General features: G+C 35.4%; 1 long non-coding RNA gene across 1 annotated transcript; it reads left to right on the forward strand.

Moving 5' to 3' along the window:
• The first annotated feature begins 3,951 nt into the window (after window positions 1–3,951).
• On the forward strand, window positions 3,952–9,438 carry LOC149531818 (uncharacterized). The gene is made up of 2 exons (XR_016358843.1): window positions 3,952–5,872; window positions 7,980–9,438. It is a non-coding gene; the product is annotated as an uncharacterized LOC149531818 (long non-coding RNA).
• The last annotated feature ends 4,143 nt before the right edge of the window (window positions 9,439–13,581 follow it).

A 13,581-nucleotide genomic window follows, 5' to 3' on the forward strand; every position in this document is an offset into this window, starting at 1 on the left:
TCTGATTTTCAAAAAGTCATAAAAAAAACTCCTCCTTTACATAGGATCATATTATTTCTTACTCACCATACTCTTCCTAATCATAAGATATTCTACCACTTCAGGTGCAACCATACCTTCTTCATGTTCATCAACATAATGTTCCTAATGTGCCACAAGAATTTGTTTAGCAATGCCTTTGTTAGAATAGTAAAAAGTTCTATGCAGTACCTCACATGTTTGCATTATCTTGGCTTATTTTGATTCGAGAGATACTTTGATGACTTTGTGTATATTATTATTTGAGATGCTTTGATGACATTATGATTATTTTGGTTGCTAGTATCATAGTTGATAGATGTTAGATGCTATACTATTCAAATTGTTCATATATGTATGACGATGCTAGTGATGTGATATGATGCCTTATGATGATATGTGGTTATTTTGTATTTGGACGTGATTTTTTGTTTATGATCATTTGTTAGACTCATTTTTTATGTGAATGTGCTATCAATATTTATTTTGTTCCTACATTGAACTTCTACAATGATTTTAATGGGTTATTTCAATGAATTTAATTAAAAGTTTTATTACACAATTTTGCACAATTGTTGCTTTGGCTATATGTATTGTGCATCTACACTTGATGCCACTTGTATTTTGTACATGACTTATATCCTTGGCATGAACACATGAAGTTAGTAATTTGGTCGTTCATATTAAGCCAATGTCATCCTTGTATAGCTGACGTATATATTTTAAATAGATTTAATCCCTCTAGTTTATTGGTAAAATCTGGATTCATTATACATACGTGGTTAACCTGTGAGCATGTCAATGTATTTAGGATTCTATAGTTGTTACAAAAAATATTATGTTAACGCAATTTAATTATTTAAAGGGGAGATTTTATATTGATTTAAATTTATTTTAAGTTGGAATTGTCTAATTTTTTGGGAGAAGGATCCAATTAACTATTAAGTTCTTTTAATAATGTAATTATTAAGTTACTTTGGAAAGTGCTTATATTGGCAAATGAACTCATTCATTATTCACTTTGTCATTTCATGCTTTGAAAAAAATTGCTTGAAACCTCGTGGCAAAATTCTTGTTCGACTCATTGCAGGAGATTGGCTCGATGGATCATCACGAGGTTGGTCTCGTTGGATCCGTAGTGAGGAAAATCTCACTTTGCTAAGTGTTTCATCAATTTTGACAGCCTCATTATTTTCTGGTTGCATTTCCCATTTTGCCCTTTTGGCTGAGGTAGGTTTTTTCTGTTTTTTACTATTTTACTTAGTTTTAGCTTATGTTTCTCATTGCTAAATGTTGGGAGGATGAGCGCTAGTGGTTCCCTCCGTTTTCATGATTCAATTTGACTTGGTTGGACAGGTACAAACATATGTGTGTGATTTGGGATTGAATTTGTAAGTTTTAGTGAAGTTATGTTGCTAAAATTTGTGTGTGCTTGTAGCTCGAATTTTATTTTAGATTTGGGTGTTTGACCCAATTTGGGAAGTTTTCGATTTCATCAATTTTTGATAACTTTGATTTTTTAGCAATATTTACATCACCTCATTTTGCTCGCCCAAATTCTACAGGTATCTCTTGGCACATGTTTTGGTTGTGATTTTGGGAAGTATGCTAAGTTTCCAATCCAACCATGGTTTTCCCTTGTGTGCGTTGGGATTCATGTCAAATTCGTACTCCTAGCAATATGCACGGTTGAGTGTATTTTGTACTAGTTGTTATTGGCATTAACATCCAAACCTTGCATTGGGTTTTATGATTATAGTCGTGAAGTTGGTTGTACCCACACACGAGCATGCATGCATGCATATAACGAGATCTTGCGAAACTGGAACTCCCAAATATAGGCCAGGTGAGCTATTGTTCATTTAGGGGTTGGGTTGGGAATTTGCATTGCCTACGGGCACTCATCATGTGATGAGCATGGGTATGTAGGGTAGATATGTGAAGTGGTTTCTCTCGTGTACCCTGATCTAGAAGTGGCTGACAAGGTAACATGGAGAGGTTTGAACAAGTGATAACTGAAATAAATAAACGGGTAATAAAACCTAATAATAAGTGAACACTTGTACGTCTCTGAGCATCCCAACGGAGCCAATGTAAGGGTGTAGTGTTTGTAGATCTCCAATCTTCTGTGGATGTTGGTGCGAGGGCACAGTGCGATGGCCTCCCTAGGGAGTTAAGTATTGCACCAAGTGTGAGCCTTTGGCTGAAGTTGAGTTGTGATATCCTATAAATAAGATCCATATTAAAATAATAATAATAATATAATATTAATAACGGTATAGTATAATTTATTATCATATTGTAATAGTGCATAATAATATATTAATATTATTATTATTTGAACTCATACTTGGGCTCTGCAAAAAGGTAGTCAAATGTTTTACATAAATACACATAAAAAGTAAAAACTAATATGATGTTGTTCTTGTAATTTTGAGGGATCCTGTTTGTCTTCGTGTTGCTACAAAATCAAAGAATATAATCAAATTGAGGCTCTAGAGAAGTTTTTAAAATTGTGTTGGCTATGTTTGTAAGCTTCAGGCCACACAGGGTTTCGATGAAGACAAATTCTACCATATCCCTACTCTATCTACTTTAGATTTCCAAACTCATACACTCAATTATAGAATCCATTTACCAATCTAGTATGGGGGTACACATTAAAAAGGTCAAGGGCAGTACACATTAAAAAGGTCAAGGGAAATGCCCCTAGCTTTTCCTAGTTTAAGTAATGTCCTTTGGCACGTGTTTAACATAATCATGGATAAGGTTGATCCCACAATGGTGTCTTCCATTCATTGGCTTAAATGGGACACTGTAATCAACATATTTAGCTTAATTTCACTAGCAGAAAGCAAACTATAAAAAATTTGAAGATGAACTAGTGATTTTTGAAATAATGTAGATTTTTATATAAAAAATTAGAAATAATTTTCTTTATTTTTAAAGCTAATCTTAATAACATGGTTTTAATACTCTATAGCATGTCATAACACAAACTTTTTTAAGAAATAAGATAAGCTCATACGTTCAAAATATTTATTTATTATTATTAGCATTGTTATCTAACAGATGCATATTTAGATGTTATCTGTTTCGTATGTGTTACCTAGATATTTTACTATGAGAGTTAAATTAATTCTGGAGAGAGAGGGGTTAGTTCCCAAATATTCAAAACTACCTCTCTCTACATACTTTTCTCTCTCCATGTACTAAAACTTTTCTCTCTTCCTGTACTAAGGCTCTCATTCTCTCACTATGTATTCGAACTGCTCTCTCTCCATGTACAACTTTTCAAAACTACCTCCCTGTACGTACGAAAATCATCTCCCACTACGTAGTAAAGCCTTTTTGTAGGTTAAGATTAGGAAATTCGTGTTTGAATTCAAACTTTTCCTAAAACTTTTTGCCCTAATCCTAACCCGTACCTTGTAAAGATTCCTAGCTCCAACCAAAACTCTCATTGAGAGATAACTATCATACTTAAAGATCAAAACAAGAACCGAAGTGTATATGGAAAGCAAAAATGTTGATGGCACAAATTAGAACTAGTTCACATCAGCTGCGATGTGAAACTGGTAGATGGCAAGTTCCAAAGGAAGAGTGGGCAAACAGAACATGTTTATTTTGCAATATGGGAACAGTGGAGACAGAGCAACACTTTGTCATGGAATGCTTGACTTACAACGACATCAGATCTGATTATACAAAAATTCTGCAGAACAAGGACTTCAACTATTTATTTGAGGAAGATCAAGTGAAGAGAACAGCGGAGTTGATTATCAAAATTCAGAGAAGAAGAGACAAGTTAACCAAAACTTTGCAACTGACTAGTTTGGCCCCTGACTCGGGAGGGTGATTGCATGGGTCCCATAGACTACTTTAGTCTCGTGGACGTCATTAAAATCTATCATATCATATCATATCATTCAAGAAAACATGAGAGCGTCTCTGCACGAACGAAGGTAGTTGCTGGTCACAAAGCACAATGGTTGCATAAAATACAAAAACAAAATTGTTAATGGAGGGATATGAATAAGGAAGAGTAAGGTGTCAAATATTCACCGATGAAGACATCCATGATTGTAGAAGATTGAACTGAGAATGGAGTTTTTGATTTGAAACGTGCGTTCATGGTTTGTAATGAAAATGCCAGGGCTCGAGGCATATGATGTTGATAATGTACAGTATGCACATGCAAAGGCTCAAGCATAGAATCATAGAGATAATGCAGCGGGGTCAGCGAAGCGCCAAACAGTTTGACAGAATACCTCAGAAAAGCGTGTTTCTCAGTCGTCCCACGCCAGGCAAGACATGAAAACCGTTTGAAAAAGAACCCCAAATTTACCCGTGAGCACCCTGAAGTACGGAGATTGAAGCTTAAACATTTGACATAATGCCTCACAGGGGTGGAATCGTATTTTCTCAATTATTCCAAAGGAAAGATTGGGAATATAAACCAAGTCCCTCGGCTCAAATGGACGAAAGGAGAAAATGCAAGTTCTAGAGCCAGTATGGAAAACTTTTGAAGCAAGTAAACTAGTTTCCACCACATAGAAGGACCTGTCACTTATTCTCCAAAGTGCCTTTATAAATGATCATCTTAGAAGATACTGATGATTTCTAGAAATGCATCGAATCCTTAATGGGGACACCCGAATGGGCATGCATGCTAAGAATGAGAGCATTGTGGATAGAAATGTATTAGAGAAGCCTGCCAACTGTTTGACATAACATCTAAAAAAAGTGATATTCCATATTTGCATGATAGTTGGAGGTTCTACATGAAAAGAGTTTTGGCTAGATTCTAAAGAGTAACGGTTGGTTAAGGTGCCCAAGTAGTCATGCCACCACACAATAATTGATTTGAAGTGAGTTTTGTCATGGAGCTACCCATGTTTCCAACTAAATGCAATGCAAAAACCGAAGATCTTTGATGACAAATCATCACCATTGTGCCCAATGAAGGATTTTAGGAAACGATGAATAGGCAAGAAACCAAACGGCCTAGCTCGTGGTCGATAGCATCAAGATGTTAATGGTTACTCAAAATATCTAATTTGGGAGCAGTCAGTGTGATGAAACGCATATAAAAGGTGGAAGCATTGAATGAGCGTGTGAATTAATGACTTTGTGAACATCATCTCATACGGTACCGAGGTTTCATGGTTGAACACTTCTATTGGAACATTGAGGAGATCTATTTGTTTAATACAACAACTACTAAGCTTGTGTAGCCGCATGGATATATGACAAGACAATTTTTGAAGACACCAAGCACATGAACTGTTTGACTAAATGCCTCAAAGCGTTGGCCATCTCATGGGTATCGAGTATGGAGAACATGAGGATAATCTCTCAACTCAACTGAAGCTAGGAAGTGTTGGTAAAGAATAAAGTTGCACATATAATCCTTGATCCATAAACAGTATGGGCGTTTTGCAATAAAAATATATGATGAGACATTTCAGAAGCCACGGGATATATATGACAAAACAGGCAGCAATGTGTTTGATAAAATGTCGAAATCAAAGATTTGAAAATGTGGTTGGCGAGAGTATGCATAAAATTGAAAAAATAAAAGCTTGCTAACCTCTCCCAACCATGTCGTGAAACTCAAATGACAGTAAGGGAATCAAAATATACAAATCGATTTTTGGGTGTGTAGTCAAAGACTTCAAAGCTCATCAACTCTGAAGCATGAGATCAAAACTTTGGAAATTCCAAAAGTAACCCAAGGAAGACAGATGACATTAATAAATTTCTTTAGTTAATCATTGATACTCAATCATCAATTAAAGATGAAGATGGAAGGCTACCTCAGCAAAATCAGCATTGTGGTCTTTTCTCTGCGGTAGATTTTTAATTACCTTATGGTTAATAGTAACTTATGACACTTATTGTAACTAGAGTTAGGATGTAGAATTTTTATTCATATGAGCTAAAGTTAGAGTCAGTTTTCAAATGCATTCCAAATTCAAAGCTCTAATTTTTTGAGTGGGTATGAACCTGAAAAGTTAGTTAAGCTAGAATAACATATAAATTCATAAATCTCAATGTAATAGGGGACTTTTTGGAATTTGGAATAAGGGAATACTTATGTTTTCGATGATAAGACAATTTTTGGAAAGTATGTATAGAGGTTGTCTTTGTCATCAGTTTCTTCTTATGTTCTTGGTGCTAGGAAATAAAGGAACATGCACTTTGTATTCTCTTTTCTTCAAACTCTGAACTGTTTGGGTGTTGATTCTAGTTGTAATTAATGTTTTCACAGTATGGTGTAGATGTTAGTGAATATTGAATCAGCATTGAGCTAATGCTAGCCTTCAAGCATAGTTCTGGATCGTTCTTATTAGCGGTTTAAGTTATGCAAGAAAGCTGTGAAGTCGTTTGGTGCATTCATCGTCAGTAGCTTTCTCTTTAAGTTTGAATATATTTTACTAGAAATCAAATACACCCATCATACGAGGGAGCTGCCCCTCTCAAACACAGAGGAAGATTGTAATCTGGTAATGATCAGTTTCAATCTCTCCAACTGTTGGCATGGTTGTCACTGTTCACAGGGCGAACAAGGTCAGTTTCAAAAGCAACTATCACAATAACAAATCTGTTTACCAACAGTATGCATTTGCTGAATAACTACGCAACATATGTCTCACTTATGGCTACCAGCCTTGCATGGGTAAGAACAAAATCTATCAATTTTAAGTAGTAGTTCATAAGAGATATATATTTGCACTAATTAGGATATTCTTTCTTTCTTAGGATTTCCATATTTCTGATGCCCTCTTTTAAATGGCAGCTTGTACTTGAATGGGGAATAGGTTTTGCTTTTCTGGTGCGCTGTTTTATTGATAAAAGAGGCACTGAGAATCACAAAATAGAAAAACTTGGCGATGTATTTTCATTGGCCTCATATGCTCCTATTGTGGTATGTTCTAGGACAACCATGCAATACAGAGGATTTATGGATTGCCAATTTGTAGTGGATATTTAGAATGGTTTGATATGAGCAATTTGTAGTAGAGTGCTATGGAAGCGGATAAGCAGCAGACAATTTCAACCTGATTTCACAAATTTATTGCATTTATTAATAAATTTCAAATTTACACAGCAGTTGTTTTGAATTTTTTATTTAATTAATAAATGCAATGAAATTATCAAATCAGGTTGAAATTGTCAGCTGCATAGCCGCTTCTGATTGCTATAATGGTCTTAACTAGGCTCGTTAATGTATGGACTCGGGGATAAAAGTAGATGAGGTTTATGACATTGTTTCGGAAGGTTAGATTTTCCTTTGAATGGAATTTTATTTTTACTGTTATGTTTGTTTGAGTTCTTTTTCCAGCATTTTCGAAAATCTCACTGCTGTCTGGTCTGAGATATTTAGGAAATTGAGAAAAAATGGTTTGGGTTGTAAGGATTTTGGATAAATCTGTGTCGAATTTTTGAAAGGAATCTCAGTATTTGCTGGGCATTCTGTGATGAGGAATTCTTCCCCTGTTTTGCTGCTCCTGTATTCAATATGCAAGGGCTGGTTTTGTTTTTAGTATCTTATTTTTCTGAAATCTGCACTTGCATGAGCAGCTTTTTATTTGAGCTATAGATATTTATTAGAGCACTTTTTATGCAATTTTCAGAAAGCTAGTGCTCCGAGATGTTTAGGGAAAAAATGGTGTCAAATCTGTGCCAAATTTTGAAAGAACTGGGCATTCTGTAATGAAGAATCGGTGATTTGTTATATTGCTTCTGCAAACTTAATTCATGGATCATTTCTTGTTTTGTGTTGAGCATCTTACTTTTCTCAAATCTGAGCTTGTGTGAGCGGCTCTTTATTTAGGCTATAGATATTTTACTATTCCTGATTTATCATGATGTAAGCAAGTAGCTCTAAATTATAGTGTAGCCATGCCTATTTGACTAGTCTTTATATTTGTTTGCTATGATTTATATATGTGTAGGGGATGGCAGATGGAAATTTAGTTGAGGCAGGAAAGTAAAGGAAAATTCCTTCCGAGGTCCCCGATGCCTGGCACCTTTTGCATCTAACAATGCTTGGGTTGTGAATGCATTAGGGGTTTGTTCATTTACATAAATTTGACTATAATCAGCTTCATTACAGAAATCTCAATGAGTTTGGCAGCATTTCATGAAATCTGTTGTAGTTGGGAAGTGGTGTTGTCTCCTGTTTCCCATATGCGCTTGATCTTTCACATACCCATTGCTAAGGCATAGAGGATCGGAATGGATTAGGAGTTTTTGCATAAATTTGAGGTGAGTGCAGCTCACATTTCAGGGTTGTTTGGTCACATTTCGCAGAACATTTTCGCCGTGACTGTAAAGAAGAGTGTTGTTCTACAGAGTATTTTGAGTAGATCATGAAGCATTTAATGAAGTGTAACAGAAATTCAGGGTATTTAATTATTAGAAATTCTGTATGGTTGAGGATCTTTCTACATAGCAGGCGGTGGGATTGTTTGGAAAGGATTTGAGTGATGAGGGCAGGAATTTTATGGGACCATATGGGTGATCTGACCAATGTTGCACAGTTGACAGGGCTCAACGCTGTCAGACTGATTGTCTTGATTGTGAAGGCAGCCAGCAATGCACGGATGCATAAAAAGAATTGCTGTCAATTTTCTCAGCACTAAAGGTTATTCAGAATCTGCTGGAACAACTTAAGATTACTGAGTTGAAGAAATATCCTGAAACCAGAGAACCTGTGAAGGGGTTTAAGATGTGCTCAGGAGGTCTTATATTCTCGTGGATAGTTGCCAGAATAGGAGCTATCTGTATTTGCTGGCAAGGAGCTATTTGTATTTGCTGGCAATGGATTGGAATATTGTGTTCCGGTTCAAGTCAGCGCAGGTGGAAATTGATAGATATTTGAAGCTAATTCCTCTTATCAGCCTCATGGACATTTACAGAGTCGAGGTCATTTTCTATAACCCAACTTTCCTATTATTTTACGCCATTCATTTTTTTTTTAAAGGTCAAACAGTATATGTGGCGCTTCATTAGCAGGAGTGGGAATGCATTGTTATTATGTGGCGTTCTATTCAGCTCATGTATGGAAGGAAGTTTTATGCTTTAACATCAACAGTTGCTTCAAATCCTCCTAGATCCTAAGGATATCTTGAGAGATTTATTAATTTGGAGAAATGGAATATGGCTCAATGGATTTTCCAGTAGGCTTTGTTATAACTTATAGGTAAATCGGAGAAAAAAAAACTCAACAATTATATTTTCTGAAGTCTTTGGACCTTCACTGTTGTCCACTGTTAGCCCTGATAGCCAGCACTAACACCCGTTATTTTACTGAACAATCTATCACGTTCTATTTCAGTTGTCTATCAAGAAGATTATTTGTAGCAATGAAACAGTGCAGATGCTGTTCTATATTATTTAGTTTGATTTGCACTGCTTCTCTTCTAGTATGTGGTTTTTAAGCCTTTTGTTGCTCCCATAACCTGGTGAGTAGTAGATCTCAGATCGACGCACACAATTAATCTAGTCCAGAACAGCTCATCTAGTAGTTACTTCATAGTAGTTCATACAATTCAACTGGATTAGATGATCATCAAATTGAAAGTGGATTGAATTATACTTTAAGCATGACCAACCAACATGATTATCTGGGGAAGCCAAACATAGAAATCCAGTTCAAGAAGAAAAGAACTTCCATCCGGAGGGAGTTATTTCCATCACAATTTAACATGTTGATGTGTCCTAAAAAACACGGTACTGCAAATTCTGAATCTGATCCTCAACATATCATGGAATCCCAACACCAAAATGATTTGGCTATTAAACATACTAGTTTAATGACAGATAGAATGTATGCTGAAATATAGAAAATTATAAATGCCTGTGTTCTGAAACAACAATCAGGATAGACAAAGTTGAATGAAGGCTCTGGCAGGTGAAAAATAGAAAATATAGTTCTATTGTAAAAACATACCTGTGAAGGTAGCACTATCACACCCTAATTATCTAGTGAATTTGCAATCAGATACTGAAAAATTCTCCTCACATATTGCCTTGTATATGCCTCCACATTTTGCATACACGTCAAGCAGCAGAGAGATTTCAAGTACAATGTCTGACACAAATTCCCTTATATGCTTTTATGTAAATCCATACCCTGTTCTAAAGCTTCCACTTTGGCACAGGTAGGCACATGTGAATTCAAAAACCTATTCATTGCAATTAGTGAGACAATGTGACTATATCCTGAGGATACCCATGTCTTCTATACGTTGCAATGGATTCTCCTTGAAATTGCAGGTCTGAGTTGGATATGATATTAGGGAAAGAACCCAATGTAAGGATGTTTTAATGTGAATGGAAATACCTATCTTATTTGTGCACCAAAAACCATTTTAGGTAGTGATCTCTTGAATTTGAGGTTATTCATGTTTGAGGGAAAGGAATTTTTAGGGCCAGAACAAACAAAGTTGTTCCTCAAATGACACATTCCAAAAGATTGAGATTCAAAATCATGGGTGTTTTTATGTGATGTTTTCAGAATCCGTGGACACATCTTTCCTGCTCCCATATGCATGAAACTATTATAAGAGTTTGAACCCTCCAGTTTAGGACTTCCAATGCAAAATTCAACTCATGGCTTCGTCTCAGCCACAGAGTGATTTGTAAATCTCAAGAACTATGCTTACAGAAATTACAAAACCAATTTTTTTGTACTTATTTATTGATAATAAAATGACAGCTATTAATATTAATGAATAAATTATTATGCCGTGCTGCATAAAAAATAAAGTGCTGCAGCATGACACAATGTTTGAGTTGTAGAACCCCAATATTGAAGGAAAAATTCAGTTGGTAAAGGCAATCGCTTTACTACTTGAGTATATTTCTTATTAAAAGGATGATATAACATACAATTGCTCTCCTTCAAATTTGGATAGGAAAGTGTGTCATCCCATTGATACTAAGTGGAGAATGTACAACACACAGTATTCCTTTTTTCCATGCTTAATACATACAGATTTTCAAACTTGTAAGAAATGAAGAGACATTTGCAACCTTTCATTTCCTTTTTGAAAATGGGAGAGACATAGTGCGTCTTTTCTCTTCCCTCGCATGACTTTTCACCTACCTTGGAAGAAAATATCAGAATATCATGTTTTTGTTCTCTTGTTAAGTCACAAAATGGATTAGACAAAGTCACAAAGTGGGATGCCCACCTCAGAATGTCCATGTCCATACATATCGTTAAGATTTTCCTTTATGATCTATGGAGCTCATAACTTGTAAAAGGAGCTATACCTCCCACAAAAGTTGATAATCAGGTTACATGAAATTTTCCCATTTCTAAGATACTTGTGCGTATCATCTTCTGCTGATAGGTAAGTTGATAGATCTAAGAGGGAAAGTTTAAGTATTTAAAGGGGATAAAGTATTAAAATAATATAATGAGGAATCATTGGTATATAGTTGTCAAGATGACAACATTCCCATACACTTAGTAATTCACTAAACAAGTCGGCTATACCATGTCAGCAACTATTAACACGTAACAATCCGGTTTTGGTAGTTATAGTCCACTTGGAGGGGAGTTATTTTGGTGGTTGATCGGTCTTTTGGGCTATTTTTTGTCCATTTATATATGCTAAGCCCGAAATGTAAGTGGAGGACCAATGTAATAAGCTTTTGAAGTGAATAAGATAGTTTTTTGGTTCTGCAAATTCATGTCTTGTATTTCTGACAGATCTAAGGTATTAGTTTTTAATTAGTTGCCTATTCCTTTTGAAGGATTCCTATGCTAACATTTTGAATTATTAAATCCTTCACATTTTGGGTTTGGAATCATTGAGTTTGGTTGGATATTCATAAAGATATTGGCTTTGAAAGTTTACTGGTAAACTCTTAAGTAAGGTGAACCAAGAACATTAAAATGTAATTGCTTTTAAGTTCCACATTGGATAAACCCCAATCTCAGCGGGATAATGGAGAACATTGTAATATGTGTCTATAGATATTTTGCAGCGAACCTTTGACAGGGAGGAACATGTTTTGAATAGAGGAACATAGTGATTTGTTGGAGAGGAGTGTGTGACTGTCTCAGAAAATACAGTCTCAGTGCAAGGGGAATATCTCCCAACTCAACCTTTGGATTTTTCTCAGATTTGGATATGTTATGGATAAATAAATTACATAGGCTCTCACCGGAGCGATCGAGGAAATATGATCTAATTCAAAAGTTACAGATGACTGTGTACGGGTCTATATGAATGAAACCTGTAAGTTGTTGTTTTAATAGTAAGGAATGATAAACAATGTTATTGCGTTTAGGATTTGAATCAGAGTTTTGGTGTTGGATTACATGAAGGGACTTGGGGGTTTGTGGAAGGGAATGGATTCCTTGTAAAGGTCGAGGTTTAACTAAATGTGAAGAGAAAAGTTTGTCACTGGTATATGGTCTAGTTGGGACAGTCACTCATTTTCTAATTTTGTCAAGCAAGTGCCTGTGAATGTTGTCAAAGGAATGATAAAGAGTGAGGGGTTAGTTAAGAAAGGATGGACAAAAATTGATTGTTTTATGTAAGGATAGTGTGTGAGAGAGACCTTAATGGTGCATGAGTCTCTTGGGCCCCGGGGCTCTGCATCATTAGCTTAAACAAGTTGTACTTATCTCAAGCATCACTAGCTAAAATGGGGTATTGTCCTATGGTCTTAGTCAAAAAAGATATTTTGAAAAAGAAATGAACTTGAAAATTCTTAACAATATACCAAAGAGATTTTTTTTTTTATGATTAATATAATGCAACTCGAAACCCTTCTTTCTCATCTTATTACAGGTATGTCTCATTTACTCTTCATGTTAAGTTTTATTATACAATCTAACATACTTACCCAACATTTAAGAAATGATGGTGAGCTTGAGCTATATCTCGTAAAAAGACTCATTGTAGATAGATGTATATGGTGCAGCCTCCCACCCTTAATCTTTTTCATTTTGTTAAAACGGTGACTCAATTTGTTCAATCTTTGTTGTCAATTCCGATCCTAATACTTCCCATTTTGTGGAAATTGAACCTCAAATTTATTAGCATTCTCTTCCAATGGCCTTCACATCTCCTAGTGCATCACATTTTTTCTTATTATGTCAAGAATCATTATAGAATTTATGGAAAAGAAAGAATGTTATTGTAAATATTAAGACAAAAAAAACATAACTAGCATATGTTTTAGTCTCACATAGGGGAAGGGCACTAGTAACTTTTATAGCTAACTTTATGTATCTAAAGCTTCTAAATAAGACAAAGATTTTGACAATTTCTTTTGTTGTGCTATCGCTATCAAAATTTAACTGTGTAGTTTTTGAGTCAAACTCATTGACCCATATTTAATGAGTAGTGATTCCTGGTGCTTCACCACTGTGAGCATTACCTAGTTAAGTACGCTCAAGCTGGAGTAGTACTAGGATGGGTGACCTCCCGAGAATTCCTGGCGCTTCACCTCTGTGAGCATCACCTAGATCCAATGAGTGCTAAGTGTTCCATTTATTCTCATGATAGATGGCTTCGTGTTGAATCACTA

This window comes from Cupressus sempervirens, chromosome 11 (assembly GCF_028749045.1).
Source record: "Cupressus sempervirens isolate cs-2001-9-10 chromosome 11, ASM2874904v1, whole genome shotgun sequence".
In the NCBI taxonomy this organism is placed as follows: Eukaryota; Viridiplantae; Streptophyta; class Pinopsida; order Cupressales; family Cupressaceae; genus Cupressus; species Cupressus sempervirens.